At 46.3% G+C, this 19,516-nt stretch overlaps 1 pseudogene; it reads left to right on the plus strand.

Annotated features, from left to right (window-relative positions):
* Nucleotides 1-7,164: 7,164 nt before the first annotated feature.
* On the plus strand, nt 7,165-18,639 carry LOC110304569 (splicing factor Cactin pseudogene; annotated as a pseudogene).
* The last annotated feature ends 877 nt before the right edge of the window (nt 18,640-19,516 follow it).

Here is a 19,516-nt window from a genome sequence, read left to right on the forward strand (position 1 = left end):
CTTGAAGGCTGTTAGTGGAAGATTGACTTTCAGGCAGCTAGGGTGAGGGTCTTAAGCCAACAAGGCCACAATTTATAATAGGGCCACTTCCTGAACCAAGCATATACAAACCATTATATTCCACTCCCTGGCCCCCATAGACTTGTTCAAACATATGAGTCTATGGGGGTCCCACCTAAACATAGCATAATGCAAAATACATTTAGTCCAACTTCCAGAGTCCCCATAGCAGTCTTAAGAATGTTAAAAGTCAGGAGTTCAAGGTCTCTTCTGAGATTCATCCAATCACTTTAGTGTAATCCCCAAAGCAAGACAGGAAACCAGCTGGGCAAACTCCAAACTCTGCATCTCCATGTCTGATATAACAGTCTTCAGATCTCCAACTCCCTTTTCATCTTTGTTGACTGCAACAAACTTCTTTTTCCTGGGCTGATTCCACTCCCTGTTATCAGCTTTCCTCAGGAGATAGCCCACAGCTCTGGCATCTCAAACATCTTGGGGTCTCCAAGGCATCTTCAATGTAACAGCTTATTGTTTCAATGTCTGAGATCCACATATGATCTTTTGGGCTTCTCCACACTGTTGTCACTTCTCCATCTCTGCCCTCTGTAGTACTCTAAGCTCTGGTTGATCTACTCCACTGCTGTTGCCATTCTTGGTGATCATCCATGGTACCGGCATCTCCAATACGCTGGAGTCTTCCACTGCAACTAGGCTTCACCTATAGGCTCTCTTTGTGGTGCCAAGCCTCAACTCCTTGGCATGACTTCTTCAGTCCTGGGCCATCAACTGCAACTGAGGCTGCACTTTCACCAATGGCCTTCCATGGCCTCTCACAGTGCCAAGCCTCAGCTGCTCTTCATGACCCCTTCATGCCTTCAAAACCAGTACCACGTGGGGGACTCTTACATATTACCAAGGCCAGCTGCAGCACAAAGTACAACCTTGGTTATCTCTGGAACACTTCCAGATTTCACCTCAATGATGTTGATCTCTTCTTAATCACAGCTAATTTCTTAGCTCTAGCTAACCAGCATCAATTGTCCCACTAGTCCCTTCTATTTTTCACTCTAAAGCCAGAGCCACATGGCCAAAACTGCAGTGTTCTGCTGCTTGCTGGGGCTGGAACATAGCCCACCCCCTTGTTCTATTACCAGCTTTGTTTTCTTACTTCCTCTCTGTCTAATCTTGGTTGTCCTGGATCTTGCTCTGTAGATTGACCTTGAACTCAGAGATCTGCGTGCCTGTCTCCTAAACACTGGGATTAAAAGTTGGTCCACCCTTGTGAGACTATGCTGGGGCCTAGCAAACACAGAAGTGGATGCTCACAGTCAGCTATTGGATGGATCACAGGGCCCCCAGTGGAGGAGTTAGAGAAAGTACCCAAGGAGCTAAAGGGATCTGCAACCCTATAGGTGGAACAACATTATGAACTAACCAGTACCCCAGAGCTCTTGACTCTAGCTGCATATGTATCAAAAGATGGCCTAGGGGCTGGTGAGATGGCTCAGTGGGTAAGAGCACCCGACTGCTCTTCCGAAGGTCCAGAGTTCAAATCCCAGCAACCACATGGTGGCTCACAACCATCCGTAACGAGATCTGGCGCCCTCTTCTGGAGTGTCTGAAGACAGCTACAGTGTACTTACGTATAATAAATAAATAAATCTTTAAAAAAAAAAAAAAAAAGATGGCCTAGTTGGCCATCACTGGAAAGAGAGGCCCATTGGACTTGCAAACTTTATATGCCCCAGTACAGGGGAACACCAGGGCCAAAAAGTGGGAGTGGGTGGGTAGGGGATTGGGGGGGGAGGGTATGGGGGACTTTTGGGATAGCATTGTAAATGTAAATGAGGAAAATACCTAATAAAAAATATATATAAAATAATAATGATGACCAAAAAAAAAGTTGGTCCACCAAGCCTGGATTTAAGTTTTTATTCAACTAGAACTTGCTCAATTCCAGGCTGGCCTTGAACTCAGAGATCTGCTTATTTTTGCCTCCTAGAGATTAAAGGTTTGTACTACCATGCCTGGGTGGGTGAGGTCTTATTTCAAGGTCACTATTGCCTTAATTCAATTTGATATCCTTGTACACAGGATTCAGCTCTATTCACTTCCTGGTGCCCCTTAATACTCGAATCATATATTTTATATTTTTCTTTTGTTTCTTACTATTCTTGTTTAAAATGCGCTTCTGTGAGACTTAACCAGAGAACAAAATCTATGATGGGCGTTCCTGAGACTTCCTTTATCAATGAAACTAATCTGAGTCTCTTCACCTTCGCCTCAGGCAGAGTCTTCAGACAAGGGCAGAAAGTAGCCACATTCTTCACCCAAACACCACAAAAACAGACTCTAGGCCACATACTGACATTCTCCACTGAAACCTCTTGGGCCAGGTCCACACAATTCACATCACTCTTGGTAACAAAGTCTTCCATATTCCTACTGGAATAGCCCATTAAGCCCCATTTAAGGCATTCCATGGCTTTCCCAATCCAAAGTCCCCAAACCCACATTCTTCCAAACAAAAGTATGGTCAGATGGTCAGGCCTATCACAGCAATACCCCAGTCCCTGGTACCAACTTCTGTCTTAGGGTTGTACTGCTGTGAACAGACACCATGACCAAGGCAAGTCTTTTTTTTTTTTTTTTTTTTGGTTTTCGAGACAGGGTTTCTCTGTGTAGCCTTGCTGTCCTGGAACTAACTCAGTAGTTAGTGTAGCCAGGCTGGCCTTAAACTCAGAAATCCGACTGTCTCTGCCTCCCAAGTGCTGGGATTAAAGGCATGTGCCACCACTGCCCGGCAAGGCAAGTCTTATAAAGAACAAAATTTAATTGGGGCTGACTTACAGGTTCAGAGGTTCAGTCCAGTATCATCAGGGCAGGAACATGGCAGCATCCAAATGGGCATGGTGCAGGAGAAGCAGAGAGTTCTGTATCTTCTGACTTCCAGAAGACTGACTTCCAGGCAGCTAGGGTGAAGGGCTTAAGCCCAGGCCCACACATACTCACATACTCCAACGAGGCCACACCTCCTAATAGAACCAATCCCTAATAGAACCAATAGGCCAAGCATATACAAACCATCACACTGACTGATTCAATCTGGCTTCTCTTTTGGCCTCTGATATATATTTTTTTTTTTTTGAGACAGGGTTTCTCTGTGTAGCCCTAGCTGTCCTGGAACTCACTCTGTAGACCAGGCTGGCCTCGAACTCAGAAATCCACCTGCCTCTGCCTCCCGAGTGCTGGGATTAAAGGCGTGCGCCACCACGCCTGGCGATCTCTGATTTTTTTGCTCTGATAACTTTGGCAATATGTTCTAATTTCCGGGTACCTTCTCATTCTCTGGTTTGTTCAGTCTTCACCTGTGTCTAGCTTGTTCTCTCTCTTCAACCTATCTCTGTACAACAGTTCCAGTAAAACTGCTTCCTCCTTCTCTGCACTGCCCCTTAAGTAGCTTCCCTTTCCTCTCTTTTCCTATGAGAGTTGGGCATATCCTATCCTGTCTATTTTTCTCTGATTCATCACTTTGTCTGCCACTCAATTAGACATCACTTTCAAACATGGGTGCTTCCTTCTACAAGCTAACTTTACCTTCATTGTTTGTAATTAAAGGTGTGTATTAAGAGCCTGTCTGTATTCTAGCCAGAGGAGTTAAAGTTGTGTGCAAAGGGTAAGCAACACCACAACTAGACAGATTTTTCTTTTCAGTAAATAACACAACCTCTGAGTTCACAGCATGATCAAATATCCTGCAACATTTATGTACCCGACAGTAATTCCTGAATTAATGGTTTTTAGCCTAACTTCACATTTCTTTTTTTAAATTTTATTTACTCATTTAATGTATATGAGTACACTGGTGCTATCTTCAGGCACACTAGAAGAGGGCATCGGATTCCATTACAGATGGTTCTGAGCCACCACGTGATATCTGGGAATTGAACTCAGGACCTCTGGAAGAGCAGTCAGTGCTCTTAATCTCTGAGCCATCTCTCCAGCCCTTAAAGTCACATTTCTGCCAGGGACCTAAGTAATTGTCATTAAGTTGATTCGTCAGTGCAGTTTGATTTGGAAAAACAGGCTAGCAATGGATTGGACCATTTAGTGATCGTATTTGAAGCAAAACTGAGGTTGTCCTATCATTTTAACATAAACATTACATTTTGGAGCGTGGCTATTGAGATTTTGGTCATTGTAACAAATATCTGAGAAAACGACTTGCAGAAACCAGGATTTATTTAAGGCCTCCATCTCAAGAGATTTCAGCCCAAGGTCCTTGGCTCCACTCTTTCATGTCAGAGGGCATGATGGAGTAGAGCTGCTCATCTTGTAACAGGAAGTGGCTGAGGACAAGATATATGCTTCAAACATCTACCTGCAGGGACCTCTTTCTTCCATCCAAGGACCTATGATCCCATTTGTTTATGAACTAGAAAGTAGATGGGTCATGGTTGAAGTTAGTGCTCTTATAATCCAATCACTCCCCCAAAGTGCCACCGCAGTGCGACCAAGCCTTAAGTACAGCAGCCCTTTGGAAGAATATTACATATCTAAACACTAAAAAATAAACAAAATCTCTTAGATTATGTTCATCCTCTACCCTGTGAACTTAGGGGGCTCAGACTTTGTGTTGCTGGGTATAGAAACCAAGGCCTATACCTCCAGCCCCAGACATGACAGGATTGTCAGTGGCCAATGAGAAAAGGCAGTGGTTCCATCTCACCACCTCTGTTTCCTCATCTGAAAACTATGACCTTGATTCCATGAGCAGTATTAAAGTTGACACAATATCCGGGAACTATCAAGTAACTGGCTGACCGAGTGACCAAGCTGTCAGTCTTATTTCCTCTTTTCTTCCCATTTAATTTCTTTCTTTTTCTTTTTTTTTTATGATTTATTTATTGTATGTATGTGAGTACACTGTTGCTATCTTCAGACACACCAAAAAAGGACATTGGATCCCATTACAGATGGTTATGAGCCACCATGTGGTTGCTGGGAATTGAACTCAGAACCTCTGGAAGATCACTCAGTGCTCTTAACCACTGAGCCATCTCTCCAGTCCCTCTTCTTCCCATATCTAACAAAATGGAGCACTACTTGCAGGAAAATACAGTATAGATGAACACCCTAGCACTCAGCCTCCCTGAGATTCACCACTGCCAGCCATCTCTTGTTTCCTATCTCCCCTCCCTGCCTAGTTGGAAGCTCTGCTTAAGCCAATTGAACATATACTCCCTACCCCCATCCTAGGAGGCAAACCCAGGCAGGGCCTTGCATTTGCTAGGCAGCAAGCAGACTGCTGTTGAAGTCAATCCCCCACACCCTAAGCAAGTCTTGACACAATTGTTTCACTTATCAAGTCATAAGCTCTTCCCCACAGCCCACTGATGCTGAACAATCTTCCTGTTCTCTGAAGAGCAGCCTCCCTTCTCTTATGTCCTCTTTTAACCTCTTCTCCATATTTTTAAAATCATTGCCATGTTCCCTCTTTATAATAGCTAAAATGCAAGAGAGGCATAAACTCTGTTTTAATAAGTCCCCACTGTAAAATACTGAATCATCCAGACTAGCCTTTGCTGCCCCACCCCTCGGTTTTTTGAGACAGGAATTCCTACACTTGATCTTAGCCAAAAAGCCTAGAAGCAATGAGACAGGAATTCCTAAAGCCTCAGCTGCTATCTGAAACTAAGCAAGATTAACTTTGAACTCCCATCGTCTTGTCTTTACCTCCTGACCTGTGCCACCACACCCAGCCCACATTAGTCTTTCTTAGAGCAAAACTGGGGAGAGAGAGACAATGACAAGAACCATATTTAGCTGGATGTGGTGGCTCACATCTGTAATTCCAGCACTCAGGACACAAACCTGAAGGTCATGGAGTTCTATGCCAGTCAAGGCTACATACAAAGCTTTATTCTCAAAAACCCTGTAAGTAAAAATTAAAAAGAAAAAAAAAATAGAACTGACAAATAAGAACAAAAGAATCACCCCAGTTCTTCCCATTAACTTTTTTTATTTAAGATTTATTTTATTTATTATATGTAAGTACACTGTAGCTGTCTTCAGACACATCAGAAGAGGGAGTCAGATCTCATTATGGATGGTTGTGAGCCACCATGTGGTTGCTGGGATATGAACTCAGGTCCTCTGGAAGAGCAGTCAGTTCTCTTAACCACTGAGTCATCTCTCCAGCTCTCCCATTAACTTTTTTTTTAATCAACTTTTTTTAATCCTCAGGGAGGCTGAGACCTGGGATTTTCATCTATAGTGTACTTTCCTGCAAGCAGTTGGTTGATGGCACGCCTACTCTACGTCAGCCACGGTTACTTGATAGTTACCAGATGTCATGTCAACTGTAACACTGCTCGTGGAATCGTGGTTAACAGTTTTCAGATGGGGAAACAGGTGGTTTGAGACTGGATCATGTGGGGATCAGGCCCAGAGCCTCAAACATGGCGGACTAGGACTCTACCACTGAGCTAAATTCTAAGCTAAATAATGATTCTTTGTGTGTAACACAGCTCACAGGAGAGCCAGGATCGGATATGAATGTCCATAGAGAAGAAAGAGATTCTCAGTCAGTGGCAGGTAGGTCCAGGCTAGATGGGTGTGAGTAAAGCCTTAAGAATTGATCATGTAGTAGAGAAGAAAAGAAACTCTAAGCTGTTCTTGGAAGATGGTGAGGTCTGTGGGTTTTGGATAGTAGCATGCTACTACTACTACTGATTGTTGTTGTTGTTATAAGATAGAAAGGAACAAAGAGTAACTTGTGAATGTTACTGTCAAAACAGTTGGTACTTGTCCTCTATTCTACAGTGAGTCTTAACTATCCACAAAGCAGGCTGCCTCTTACAAACTACACAGTTAGGGGAGGGGCTCCACTAATGCCAAGCTCAATCAGTGGAAACACTTGGGTGTGCACATTAAGACAAGAAACCATAAAATCTAACCTAGACCACCTTTAATGGGAGGACCAGACATTCTGGTGGAAACTTGCTTGCCTCATGATAAGGAGCTCTGAGACGGCCGGGATGTGGACCAAGGGTCAGGAAACTGCAGGCCCCCAGGCTCCATCTGCCCACCTGTCTTTGTATGGATTTCAAGCTTAGGGTAGTTTTTATGCTTTTTTTGCATTGCATGATGTTGCCCAAAATGACGCAGAACTCCTGGGCTCAAGTAACCCTGCAGTCTCGCAAGCAACTGGGGCAACGGTCCCACTCCTTTCTTACGTTTTTAAATAGCTGGAAAATATGTTTCATGACATATGAAAAGTATATAAAAATTATCCAACCTCAAGTTTGATGCCTTTATAGCACAACCACCCATTCCTTTCAATACTAGCTCACTGGAAAAGAAGCCTTTACTCCCAGGACTCAGGAATCAGAGGCAAGAGGATCACTGGGAATTTGAGGCCAGACTGGATTACATAGTGAGTTCCAGGCCAGCCAGGGCTTCATACCCTGTCTCCAACAAACAAACAAACAAACAAACAAACAAACTAAACTAAACTAAAAAAACCAAACCAAACCAAACCAAACCAAACAAAAAACCAACTCAGTTATGTTCCTTTGGGCACCTACTGAAATGCAGGCTCTGAGTGAGTCAGGCCCTTTTCCTGCAGTTTCCTGCCCAGGCGGTGGAGGTCCCAACCTGAGCCCCAAGTCAGGGCAGCCTACACATCCTCAATACGCCATTTAAAACAGCCAAATTTAAAGTTGAAAGCAGAAAAAAAAAGAGATTTATTCAATATGGCCATATTAGGAAGAGGGAAAAAGCAATCTAGAAGAACCTCTAGGTCCACTGTAGGGGCACTAAAGTGAAACTAAAGTCTAAATAGAAAGCCAAGGATTTTCACATCTAAGCAGTCGTGGTCAAGGTGTGGTCCTTCCCACCACTGACCCATCCTGTAAAGTGGTCTAACAAGTCATTTTGTTGTTTTATTTTCTTTTTCCCACTTAAGGTTTCTCTATGTGGCCCTGGCTGTCCTGCAACTCAAATCTGTAGACCATGCTGGCCTCAAACTCAGAGATCAGCCTGCCTCTGCCTGCCCTGGGCTTAGACTAAAGTTTGCACTACTACTGCCCAGCCTGACAAGCCTTTAGAATTGTGTGATACCTCTGTTTGAAAGGATATTGTTCCCCAAATCCTCTGCCTCCACCTCTACCCCAGCCAACCCCTCACCTCCAGCTGGGGCCTTTTGCTTCTCCCAGCTTGGTATTCCTGGGGGAAATTCCTTTCTTTGGAGTCCTTTGTTTCAATAGTCTGATAGGTTGAGAGAATACCATTCCTGCCAGGCCTGACACACCACTGCTGCCACCTCCTGCTACCAGAAGACAGCCTAGGCTATTCCACTGGCAGAGTTTTGCTGAGAGCTCTGAGGGAAGCCAATAGTACTAGGAAGCTTAACTTCCCATCCCTGCACAGCTGGTTGCTGCAGATGAGCCTACCTTGGGGTTGTAAGGGTTAAGTGAGACAATGTAGCTAGTGATGGGTACTCACAGATCTCAAGAAATGATGTATCGCCATGCGTGGTGGCCCAAGCCTTCAGTCCCAGCACTCAGGAGGCAGAGGCAGGTGGATTTCTGAGTTTGAGGCCAGCCTGGTCTACAAAAGTGAGTTCCAGGACAGCCAAGACTATACAGAGAAACCCTGTCTCGAAAAACCAAAAAAAGAAAAAAAAAAAAAAAAGAAAGAAATGATGTATCTAGAAGAGGAGAGGACAGAGTGGTCCCCATGTGGCCTGGAATGACCAAGGCCATCGTCTGGGGACCTAACTACTCCCAGTTCTGGCCCAATCTGGGTGTTATTTCTTCACTTCGTATGAAATGAACCCATTTAAACCAGATTAGATTATATTAAATGCAAGTTTATTGGCAAGCTGTTCTCAGGTGTATGAGTTCACTGGCCCCCAGGACCAAGGCCAGGGAATTCAGCATGGAGAAGGGGCAGCAGCTAGAAGAGGGAGAGGAAAAGAAAGAAGTGAGCAGGAGTATAGAGAGAGAAGAGGATAGGGAGAGAGGGAGGGAGGGAGAGAGAGGAGAGAGAGAGAGAGAGAGAGAGAGAGCACTCTATCTCTACACATGGATGAAGAGAGGGAGGCTCTAGAGCAGTGTACTGAAGAACTTGTAAGTCGAGAGACAAGTGTACATACCAGTGTGAATTGCTCTTCCAGCGGAGGTGTTCCGTTTTTCCAGCACAAAAAGCCACATGGAAAAGACAAAACAGAGGCCTTAACCCTGTAGAGAAGTGTAAAGTGGAAGAGTCCTCTGATCTCTCCATCTCCAAGAGCGAGCAGACTGCCTGCCACTGAGGGCCTACCTAGCTCTAGGTGATCTGAAGCTAAGGTGTCGTCATTAAAATACAACCTGAAACTCCACAGTCTGACGCTATGTACAGATGAAAAGGGGACCACTAAATGAGGGCCTCACAGTAACTGTAGTTGCATTGAAAGTCTTTTTTATAATTCCTGTAGTCCAAGGATGTAGTAAGCTGGGTGCCATTTGGGATTTACATTGAATATGTATGTGTGTTTCTAGCTTTTTATATAAAGAAGCTCTTCTGTAACACGTTATTTTTCTTGTATATAATAAAATACAAAATATATGGGGGAAAACAAAACAACACAAAACGATCTAGTCTTGGGGCTGAAGAAGTGACTCATCGGTTCAGAGCACTGAGTGCTCTTTTGATTTCTTGACAGCAATTCCATCAAACCACATGGTGGCTCACAACCATCTGTAACAGAATCCTATGTCCACTTCTGGTGTATCTAAAGACAGCTCCAGTGTACTTATATACAGAAAATAAATCAATTTTTTAAAAAAAAGGAGCCGGGCAGTGCTGGCACACACCTTTAATCCCAGCACTTGGGAGGCAGAAGCAGGAGGATTTCTGAATTCCAGGCCAGCCTGGTCAACAGAGTGAGTTTCAAGACAGCCAGGGCTATACAGACCCTGTCTTGAAAAACAAAAAACAAACAAACAAAAAGGCAGGGAGAGCTCACCTAGGTTTTGGAACTGCCCCCCCCCCCCAGTGGGATCCACCCCTTCCTGTTTGTAAAAATGTACATAAAGGCGTGATGGCGCAGGGCGTGGTGGCGCACGCCTTTAATCCCAGCACTCAGGAGGCAGAGGCAGGCGGATTTCTGAGTTCGACGCCAGCCTGGTCTACAAAGTGAGTTCCAGGACAGCCAGAGCTATACAGAGAAACCCTGTCTCGAAAGAAAAAAAAAAAAAAGGCGTGATGGCTTCGCTGGCCCACCAAAAGAGACCTGACTCTCCATGGGGATGGAAGTAGCAAAGTAGGAGTCAGAGCCAGAGCCACAGCTGGAGCCCGGGCCACAGGCAGAGCAGCTGAAGGCGACAGGAACACCAGTGGGACAGGAGCACCAGTGGGAAGACAAGCAGAGCAGCCTGGGGGGGCAGGTCAGATTCCGAAGGATCCTGGCAGCAGAGTCTAGGAGGCGAAACCAGAGCATCCTTCGGCCACCTTGGTGGCATTTACAGGACCGGTTCTCACACTCTGACTCGGGTGGGGACCAGGCACAGGGCTCCCGGGCCCAGAAGGGTCACATGCACTCTTGGTCCCTGGGGTCATCAGCGTCTAGCTCAGACTCCCCAAGACGCTCCCGGAGTCCTGGGGCAGCTGCCATGGCCCTGAGCCAGCAGCCCAGCCTGCAGGAAAGACTGGGGCTTCGTGAGGAGCACAAGCAGCAAGTAGAGCTGCTCAAGGCCTTAGAGACATCTGAGGAGATGCGTGCATGAAGACTGGCCAAGAAGGAAGCTAAGTGTTGCGTCCAACTTGACCAGCAAGGAAAATGCAACCACCAGTTCTTCTTAAAGCAGTTTACTCAGGCAGCTTCTCTCTTCAAATCCCCCGCACTTCGGGGTACAAGCGTTTTTATCCACTCAAGCCACAACCACGTCTCAACCAATCACCACAGGTCAGATCACCTCACCAGGCAGGCTTGCTCAGCCAATCAGGGATTAGGGTGAGCCATCCACCAAATATGGGCTTGTTTACTGCCTGGCATAGATTTCTGTCCAGCTGGCCAGGGAGTGCGGAATGGCTTCCCACAATTCCCCCTTTTATATTCTTTTGAAGCAAGCTCCATGGGTGAAGATAGAGGTCTGATCCCCAGTGTGTAGAAATAGGGGCCATGTACAGGATTGACTCTTGGGCTCACAGGTTTTTACCCAGAGCAACCCTGACCTGCTCCTGTGCCGTTTTTCCTGGGGGAAGGACACTAGGACACTCAACCCTCATGCAATCAGACATACCTCCCAGAGATTGTCAAACAGCTTCCAGACTAACCTCTGTGCGGTGCTTAGCCTTACAACCCTGTGAAGTGATGGCTTCATTGTTCATTCTTCATGGCAACAAGCCAAATCTGAGGTGACTGCCCTGCTTCCACTGCAGCAAAAGCTTGCACCACCATGGCGGCAGTGCGGACCTGGGCATTCCGCAACCGACACATACACCATACACACAACATGCATGCCAAAACAAGGGCCACAGCAAGGGTACCTATCCCAACCTATTCTTTCCCGATGCCAAGCCAGGATCCACTTGGGTAGAATTCACAGTGACAATCGCCGAGCGAAGCTCATTCATCTTGCCATCAAATTTTGCAGTCCAATTTAAACACCGACAGTATCCCCCATCTGGGTTCTGCACCCATCAGGGGTAGACACATGCTCATCACCAGCAAGATCAGCTTCTTCATTTTGACAGCGTTGCACTAGCTGCTCCGGAACCCACACTGGCTCTGCGCGATTCTGTGGAAACATGCAAACAGACCCTCTCGCCCAGGCCAACACGGGATCCGGACCATTCCATGGTCCTGTAAGCACATCCTTCCATTTAGCATACCCCAGTTTACTGGGGCTGGTATTAGCATGTTGTTCAGCAGAAGAGTGACCTTCCTTATCCAATTGTAAAAAATTTAAGGTAAAAAGAGCTAAGGAGAGTCTTATCTTTGGGGTATGGCCATAGCCTATTCCCCCTTTTTGTTTTATTAATAATTCTTTTAAGGTTCTATGTGCTCGTTCAATGATTCCTTGGCCTTGAGGATTATATGGCAGGCCGTGTTTAACTTGTACTTCCATCTGTTGACAAAAAGACACCAGGGTTTTGGCTGTATATGCAGGGCCATTATCTGTTTTAAGTTGTTGGGATTTACCCCAAGCTGCCCAGGCCTCCAAACAATGCTGTATAACATGGGAGGCCTTTTCCCCTGCGATGGGAGATGCATAAACTATTCCTGAACATGTATCAATGGATACATGAACATATTTCAATTTGCCAAATTCTGAAAAATGTGTCACATCCATCTGCCACACCTGTAGAGGGAGCAATCCTCTAGGATTCACTCCATAAGAAGGTGGGTGTTGAAACTCAAGGCAACATCCACAGGTAGTGACTACATCCCGAGCTTGTGCTCTAGAGATTCCAAATTTTCTCTGCAGAGTTTTAGCATTAACATGAAACTTAGAATGAAATTGTGAGGCTAACTCCATAGGGGATGCTAAAAATATGAACTCCATACGAGTACATTTATCCACAATATAATTTCCCCTACTTAAGGGTCCTGGAAGCCCACTATGGGCACGGACATGTCCAATATATAATGGTTGGCGTCTTTCCCACAGAAAATTCTGTAATTGTAAGGCCAAGGCTTGGATGGTACTACGAGCTTTTATTTGGCCAGCCACTTCTAGGGATAAAACTAAATTAACTACATATTGTGAATCTGAAATTAGATTAAAAGGGAAATCACAATCCTTAATGACCTCAATAACTATTTGTAATTCCACCATCTGCGGAGTACAGGAATAATACCCCCGACCACAGGATCATTCCCCTCTACCATATATACTCCACATCCGGTTTTTGATCCATCAGTAAACAAGTTAACTGCATCCTTAATGGGTGTTTTCCTCACCACTTGAGGGAAAATGACTGGATGTTCCTTAAAAACGATCATTAATGGATGTTTGGGATAATGATTATCAAATGGGCCCTCATTAATACAGGCTAAAATAGCCCACTCATCAATATTTGTTGTTAGAACCTTTTGCTGATACCCATCATAAGGGATTACAATAGAGCTGGGTTTTATACCAAAAAATTGTAAACAATGCTGAATTCCCAACAAGGCTAAAGAAGCCAGCCACTGTTATAGGATAATGATCTAATGTCCTCCCAGCGGATATTTTGGAATGGATCCATAACAATGGGTCTTCTTGCCACAATGATCCTGTGGGTTGCATCTCAGTAGGTAATATTATCAAAATGATGGGTAACCCTTCTCTACAACGCTGAAGCTGGGCTTTAATCAATTCTTCTTCCACTAGGGCAAGGGCCTTCCTAGCCTCAGGTGTTAATTCCCTTTTGGAACTTAACTCTGAGCCTCCTTCTAAAATTTGAAACAGAGGTTTTAATTTAACATTTGGGATCTTCAAATAGGGCCGAATTAAATTGATATTGCCTAACAATTTCTGAAAATCAGTTAAAGTATGCAAGGAATCAACCCTCAACTGTATCTTTTGAGGCCAAACGGCCGTAGGGGCGATCCTTGCTCCTAAATAGGACACTATTTTATCTTGTTGCACTTTCTCTGGGGCAATATGCAAACCCCATTGCCTCAAAGTCTCCACCATCTTTCCATAGGATTCCTGCAAATACCTTTCATCCTTTGCTGCAAGCAGGATGTCATCCATGTAATGAACACAGCGAAGTTTGGGATATTCTTTCCTAATTGGTTCCAATGCTTTTCCTACATAAAGCTGGCACATGGTAGGACTATTAGTCATTCCTTGCGGCAGCACCACCCACTCAAATCTTTGATCAGGCTCTTCATGATTACAGGAGGGCAAAGTAAAAGCAAATCTAACACCATCTTTCAAATCCAAGGGAATGGAAAAGAAACAATCTTTAATATCAATTACTATTAGAGGCCACTTTTCTGGCAGGGCAGATAAGAGAGGCAGACCCCTCTGAATGGAGCCCATCACCTGCATCTGTGCATTAATAGCTCACAGATCATGTAATAACCTCCATTTGCCAGATTTCTTTCTGATAACAAAAATTGGGGCATTCCATGGAGATACAGAAGGTTGAATATGACCCAAAAGATATTGTTCTTCAACTAATTCCTTAGCAGCTTGTAATTTTTCTGAGGATAATGGCCACTGAGGCACCCACACTGGCTCCTCAGTTTTCCAGGTTATGGGAATGCATCCCCCAGCAGCCCCTAGGAAAAACCCATTCCTTCCTGAGACTGTCTTTTAATTGAGAGAATTGGGGACTTCCTTCCTTGCAACCCTTTTCCCAGCCCGAAGGATGGGTGCCATCCCATGTCTTTCATCATCTTCTGGGAGGCATCAGAATATTCATTAGTTAAGTCTTAATTGTAGATTCTTCAACAAATCCCTACCCCATAAGGTAATGGGCAGCTCAAGCACATATGGTTGAAACATCCCATCATGCCCTTCCTTATCTTTCCAAGGGAGCATCCTGGCACTTATGTCTGGGCTCTTTGCATAGCCCAGGCCTTGTAATATTTGTTCTGACTCCTGAATCGGCCATCCTTTTGGCCAGTCCTTCCTTGCAATTATGAACCTATCAGCTCCCGTATCTAAAAGCCCCAAGATGGATTTTCCATCCACCTGTAACTCCAGTACCGGACGCTGATCCATTTGTAATGACAGACAGGTAAGTTGGGTGCCTGAAGACCCAAATCCTTTTTCTCCCTTTTTGTGATGCAGCTGGGTATAAGCCATGAAGACTAGGGATGATTAAAAGTTGTGCTATCCTATCCCCTGGAGAAATACCTACCAGACCTCGTGGCGAGGAGGCCATGACTTTGATAATTCCTTCATAATCTGGATCGATCACTCCTGGATGGACTATAAGACCTCGCAAGGCCGAGGAGGATCTCCCCAAGAGCAGTCCTACTGTATCCTTGGGTAAGGGTCCTCTAAAATCTGTGTCAATTAATTGGGTTCCCATCTGTGGAGTCAATACGACTCTGGTGGTTGAGCAGAGGTCCAATCCCGCTGAACCCTCAGTTGCTCTCCTCGGCTTCGAGGAGGATGAAGAAGAGGCCAGGTTGTTTCCCCCTGACTCTCTACACTCACTGCCCCATATTTTCGCAGGCCCTGAGGACAGGGGCCCTGTTGGCCGTTTTTTGGCCCAGCTCCTGAATTAGAGGAGACAAGGGGCTGTCTGTTGATGTCCTTTATAGATCGACATTCACTGGCCCAATGGTTTCCTTTCCTACATTTTGTGCACAGTCCTGGCTGTCTAGCTCGAGGTCCTTGTGTTGCACTTCTTTCTGGACAATCCTTTTTAACATGTCCCATCTGGCCACAGCGGAAACATGCTCCTGCAGGAGTTCCTCTTTTTCTCCCCTGCAATTGCATCACCGCTGCGGCCAGTCCAGCATTGCTCAAAGGCCCTCCGAGCTCTCGGAAAATCTTCATCCAGGCTTCAATTCCCCTATTCTTGTAGGGAGTAATGGCTGTTCTACAATCCTTAGTACACTGCTCAAATACCAGTTGTTTTATTAACGGCATGGCAGTGTCAGGATCTCCAAAGATCCTCCCAGCAGCCTCAACCATTCTAGCCACAAAATCAGCAAAAGGCTCAGTAGCTCCCTGTATAATCTTTGTTAGATTCCCATTCACTTCTCCTCTATTTGGTAAAGACTTCCAGGCTCTAATTCCTATCTGATTAATCTGCTCATAAACTTGCGGGGGGTAACCAGTTTGCTGTTGAGCAAAGCAACCTTGACCAAGTAACATATCTCTATCCCAGACTTGATTCCCCGCAGCTGCGTTAGCGGTGGCCTGCTCATTAGCAAATTCAATCAGGAATGCTCTCCAATCCAGATATTGTCCAGGAGACAAATATGCCTTCACCAACCCTGCCCAATCGCTGGGTGTTAGGCAATAGCGCTGTAGCGCTTCTAGCTGAACTATGGTGAAGGCGGCAGAGACTCCATAGGCTCTGCAAGATTCTGCTAGATTTTTAATAACTTTAAAGTCCAATGGTTCATGGTAATGATTCCCTTGTTGATCTAGGAAAACAGGGAAGCAACCTAAAGAGGATCTAACCTCCCTCCAAGCATCAGGGCAAAACAAGTTGCCAGTCACACCCAAATCTTGATAGAGCGGGGAAGCTGTAGGGGTCACTTCCTCCCTCCTCCTTTCTTGTCTGTAATCTTTAAGGTTTGCACTAGAGGTTTTGCCTTGATCCCTACTCCTCCGCGCCTCACTTGTCTCCTTCTTTAATCCTGTAAAATCAGGATACAAGGAGCTTCTTCCTAACTCCCTTGCTAGCTCCTCTATATCCTCCTCTGATCCACTTTCAGAGCTCGATGAGCTTGCCTTTTCAGACTTTAATGATCTCTCTTCCTTCAATTGTTCTAGTGCTTGCTTGCCTGTTTCCACTGCTTGACAACAGCGCTCATCTTCTAAACAGCTATTCACTAGTTTCCACACTGCTCTAGTACCTTCTTTAAGGACACCCTGCTCCCAGGAGAAATCTAGGTCTTTTCCCAACCTATCCCAGCTAGCAGGAGTCAAATGGCCCGACACAGCAAACCAAGGAGCAACCTTGTCACACTCCTCGAGGAAGGCTTGAATGGTATGCTTTTTGAGTTTTGTGCCCTTTGCTCTTAGCAGCTCATCGAGCGCTGAAAAAATTGGGTGTGACTGTGATGACCCCATACCTAGTCTTTCACGCCCCACACAGTCACCACAGCAACAAAAAAGGCTCAGAAAAATTACCCAAATGGCTAGAAAAAGAAAGTAATCCATAGACTGTCCCTATTACCCTCTTACTTTCACTACTCTCTTACCTTCACTTTCTTGTCTCCAGAGCCAGAGCGCCTTATTGTCTCTTACCGAGAGCCTAATTGTCTCTTACCAAGAACCTTATCATCTCTTACCGAGAACCCAATCCCAAACCCGGGATGGTGAGTTACTTACCGTACTCATCCTGTCGACAGACCCTGACTGCAGAAAGTTCTGAACCTCTTCGGTGGGGGAGTCGGTTCCCAGATTTCAGCACCACTTGTTGTGTCCAACTCAACCAGCAAGGAAAACCAGTTCTTCTTAAAGCAGTTTACTCAGGCAGCTTCTCTCTTAAAATCTCCCCCCCCCCCGCCGCCCCCCCCCCCCCCACTTAGGGGTTCAAGCGTTTTTTATCCACTCAAGCCACAACCATGCCTCAACCAATCACCACAGGTCAGATTACCTCACCAGGCAGGCTTGCTCAGCCAATCAGGGATTAAGGGCGAGCCATCCACCAAATATGGACTTGTTTACTGCCTGGCATAGATTTCCTTCCAGCTGGCCAGGGAGTGTGGAATGGCTTCCCACAGCTAAGGAACCAAGAAGCGCCAGAAGATGGGCTGGGGTGAGGAGTACATGGGCTACAGCAACACCAACAACCCCTTTGGAGACAACAACCTGCAGGGCACCTTCATCTGGAAGAAGGCCTTGGAGAAGAAAGGCATCAGCCACCTGGGAAAAAAGGAGCTGAAGGAGCGCAACAAGAGGATCCGGGAGGAGAACCGGTCAAACGGCTGTGGCTAGAGCAGGAACAGGAGAAAGCCCTGTGGGAGCAGGAGCAGGAGTAGCTGCAGCGGGAGAAGGAGGCAGAACACTTTCAGGCCTGGGAGGAGCAGGAGGACAGCTTCCACTTGTGGCAGGCCAAGCTTCTCTCCAAGATCCGAATCCGAGATAGCCATGCCAAGTCCATCGACCTGCTGGCCAACTACATCAGTGCAGAGGAGGACTTTGAGCTGCAGGCAGATATGCACGAACCCTACACCTTCCTCAACCGCCTCACGGTGGCGAACATGGAGGACCTGCTCGAGGACATCCAGGTGTCCATGGAACTGGAGCGGGGCAAGAATGTGGACTTCTGGCGGGGCATGACGACCCGAGGATGAGCTCGCTGAGCTCCGATGTGCAGTCGTTGTTCAAGGGAAAGACTTATAACCAGCTGCGGGTCCTCTTCCAGGCCATCGAGGGCAAGGTCCTTGCCGGTGGCCCCAACTTCGACATGGGCTACTGGGAGAGCCTGCTGCAGCAGTTGCCTGCACTCATGGCCAGGGCCAGACTCCGTGAGCGCCACGAAGATGTTCTTAGACAGAAGCTGTTCCAACTGAAGCAGGAGCAGGGTGTGGAGAGGTAGCCGCCCTTCCCCATCCTCAAGCCACAAGAGCCCACGACCACCCACAGCCCCGAACTTGAGGAGCGGCCTCCCAGCCGAGGGACTTCAGTGCACACAGAGGAACCCAAGGGGGCCACAGTACCAAGGGAGTCAGATGGGGGGGGGGCAGTGCTGCTGGAGGAGGACCTGATCCCACAGAGTCTGGCGGACTACGAGCTCGGCTGCTACAGCCCACGGCTGCTCACAGCACGAGTACTTCCTGGAGGCATGCCCGGACAACCCGGACTTTGCGGTCCTGCGCTTCCACACCTGCCCTCCCTACGAGGACATTGCCTTCAAGATCGTCAGGCGCGAGTGGGACTACTCACACCGCCATGGCTTCCGCTGCCGATTCGCCAACGGAATCTTCCAGCTCTGGTTCCACTTCAAGCGCTACGGTGAGGCCTGTAGGCTGCCCGCCCCTGAACAGCTCCAAGGCCAGAGGGCCAGGAGGCCTCCTTCAGAAGCCTCGGGGAATCTGTGTGCTGTAGACACAGAGGTGAGGGCGGGTGAAAAATGAGGCTATAGCCTGGGATTGGACAGTGGGAAAAGAGGGCGGCCTGATAGTTTTAGAGGCTGGACAGAGAGAGACTCAGGTGTCAGGAGCCATAATGGGACAAGCTAGCAGGTGATCATCCTGAAGTGGCCTGCCTCGGATTATTATAGAATCTGGGACAGGTGAGCCCTCATTAAGCAAGGCTTTGAGGGACTCATTTTAGGAAAGATACCTGCTATTAATATGCTATTCCCGTAATTATTAAACATATATAACAATCACTAAGTAGTAGCGCACCCCTTTGGAGCAGATCTCTGCAGATCCATGAAGATGTACTCTCTTGTAGTGATGCTATATTGACAAATAGATGACTTAAGTCTTAATGATGATCCTATAAGAATTCCTAAACTTATATCTGTGATAATTAAGCTCTTTTATTAACGGGACTATAAGGTCTTTTTCTGATAGTCAAAGCTGCAATGAGAACTCTGTCTTTCAAGTGTCACCAGTTAATTGCTTTTAGTTGGTAACCAGACTTTCTCCTACTCAGAGCACATTCCAAGAGGTTATAAAACAATTAACCAGGCTGGGCAGTGGTGGTGCATGCCTTTAATCCCAACACTTGGGAGGCAGACTCAGATGGATTTCTGAGTTTGAGGCCACCCTGGTCTACAGAGTGAGTTCCAGGACAGCCAGGACTGCACAGAGAAACCCAGTCTCAAAGAAAAAAAAATTAACCAAAGGTCATTAAAAGGGAACTAATGATGTATTACAGGTGTTGGG

The sequence above is a fragment of the Mus caroli genome, unplaced genomic scaffold (assembly GCF_978045245.1).
Source record: "Mus caroli unplaced genomic scaffold, Mus_caroli_1 scaffold_13, whole genome shotgun sequence".
Classification (NCBI taxonomy): Eukaryota; Metazoa; Chordata; class Mammalia; order Rodentia; family Muridae; genus Mus; species Mus caroli.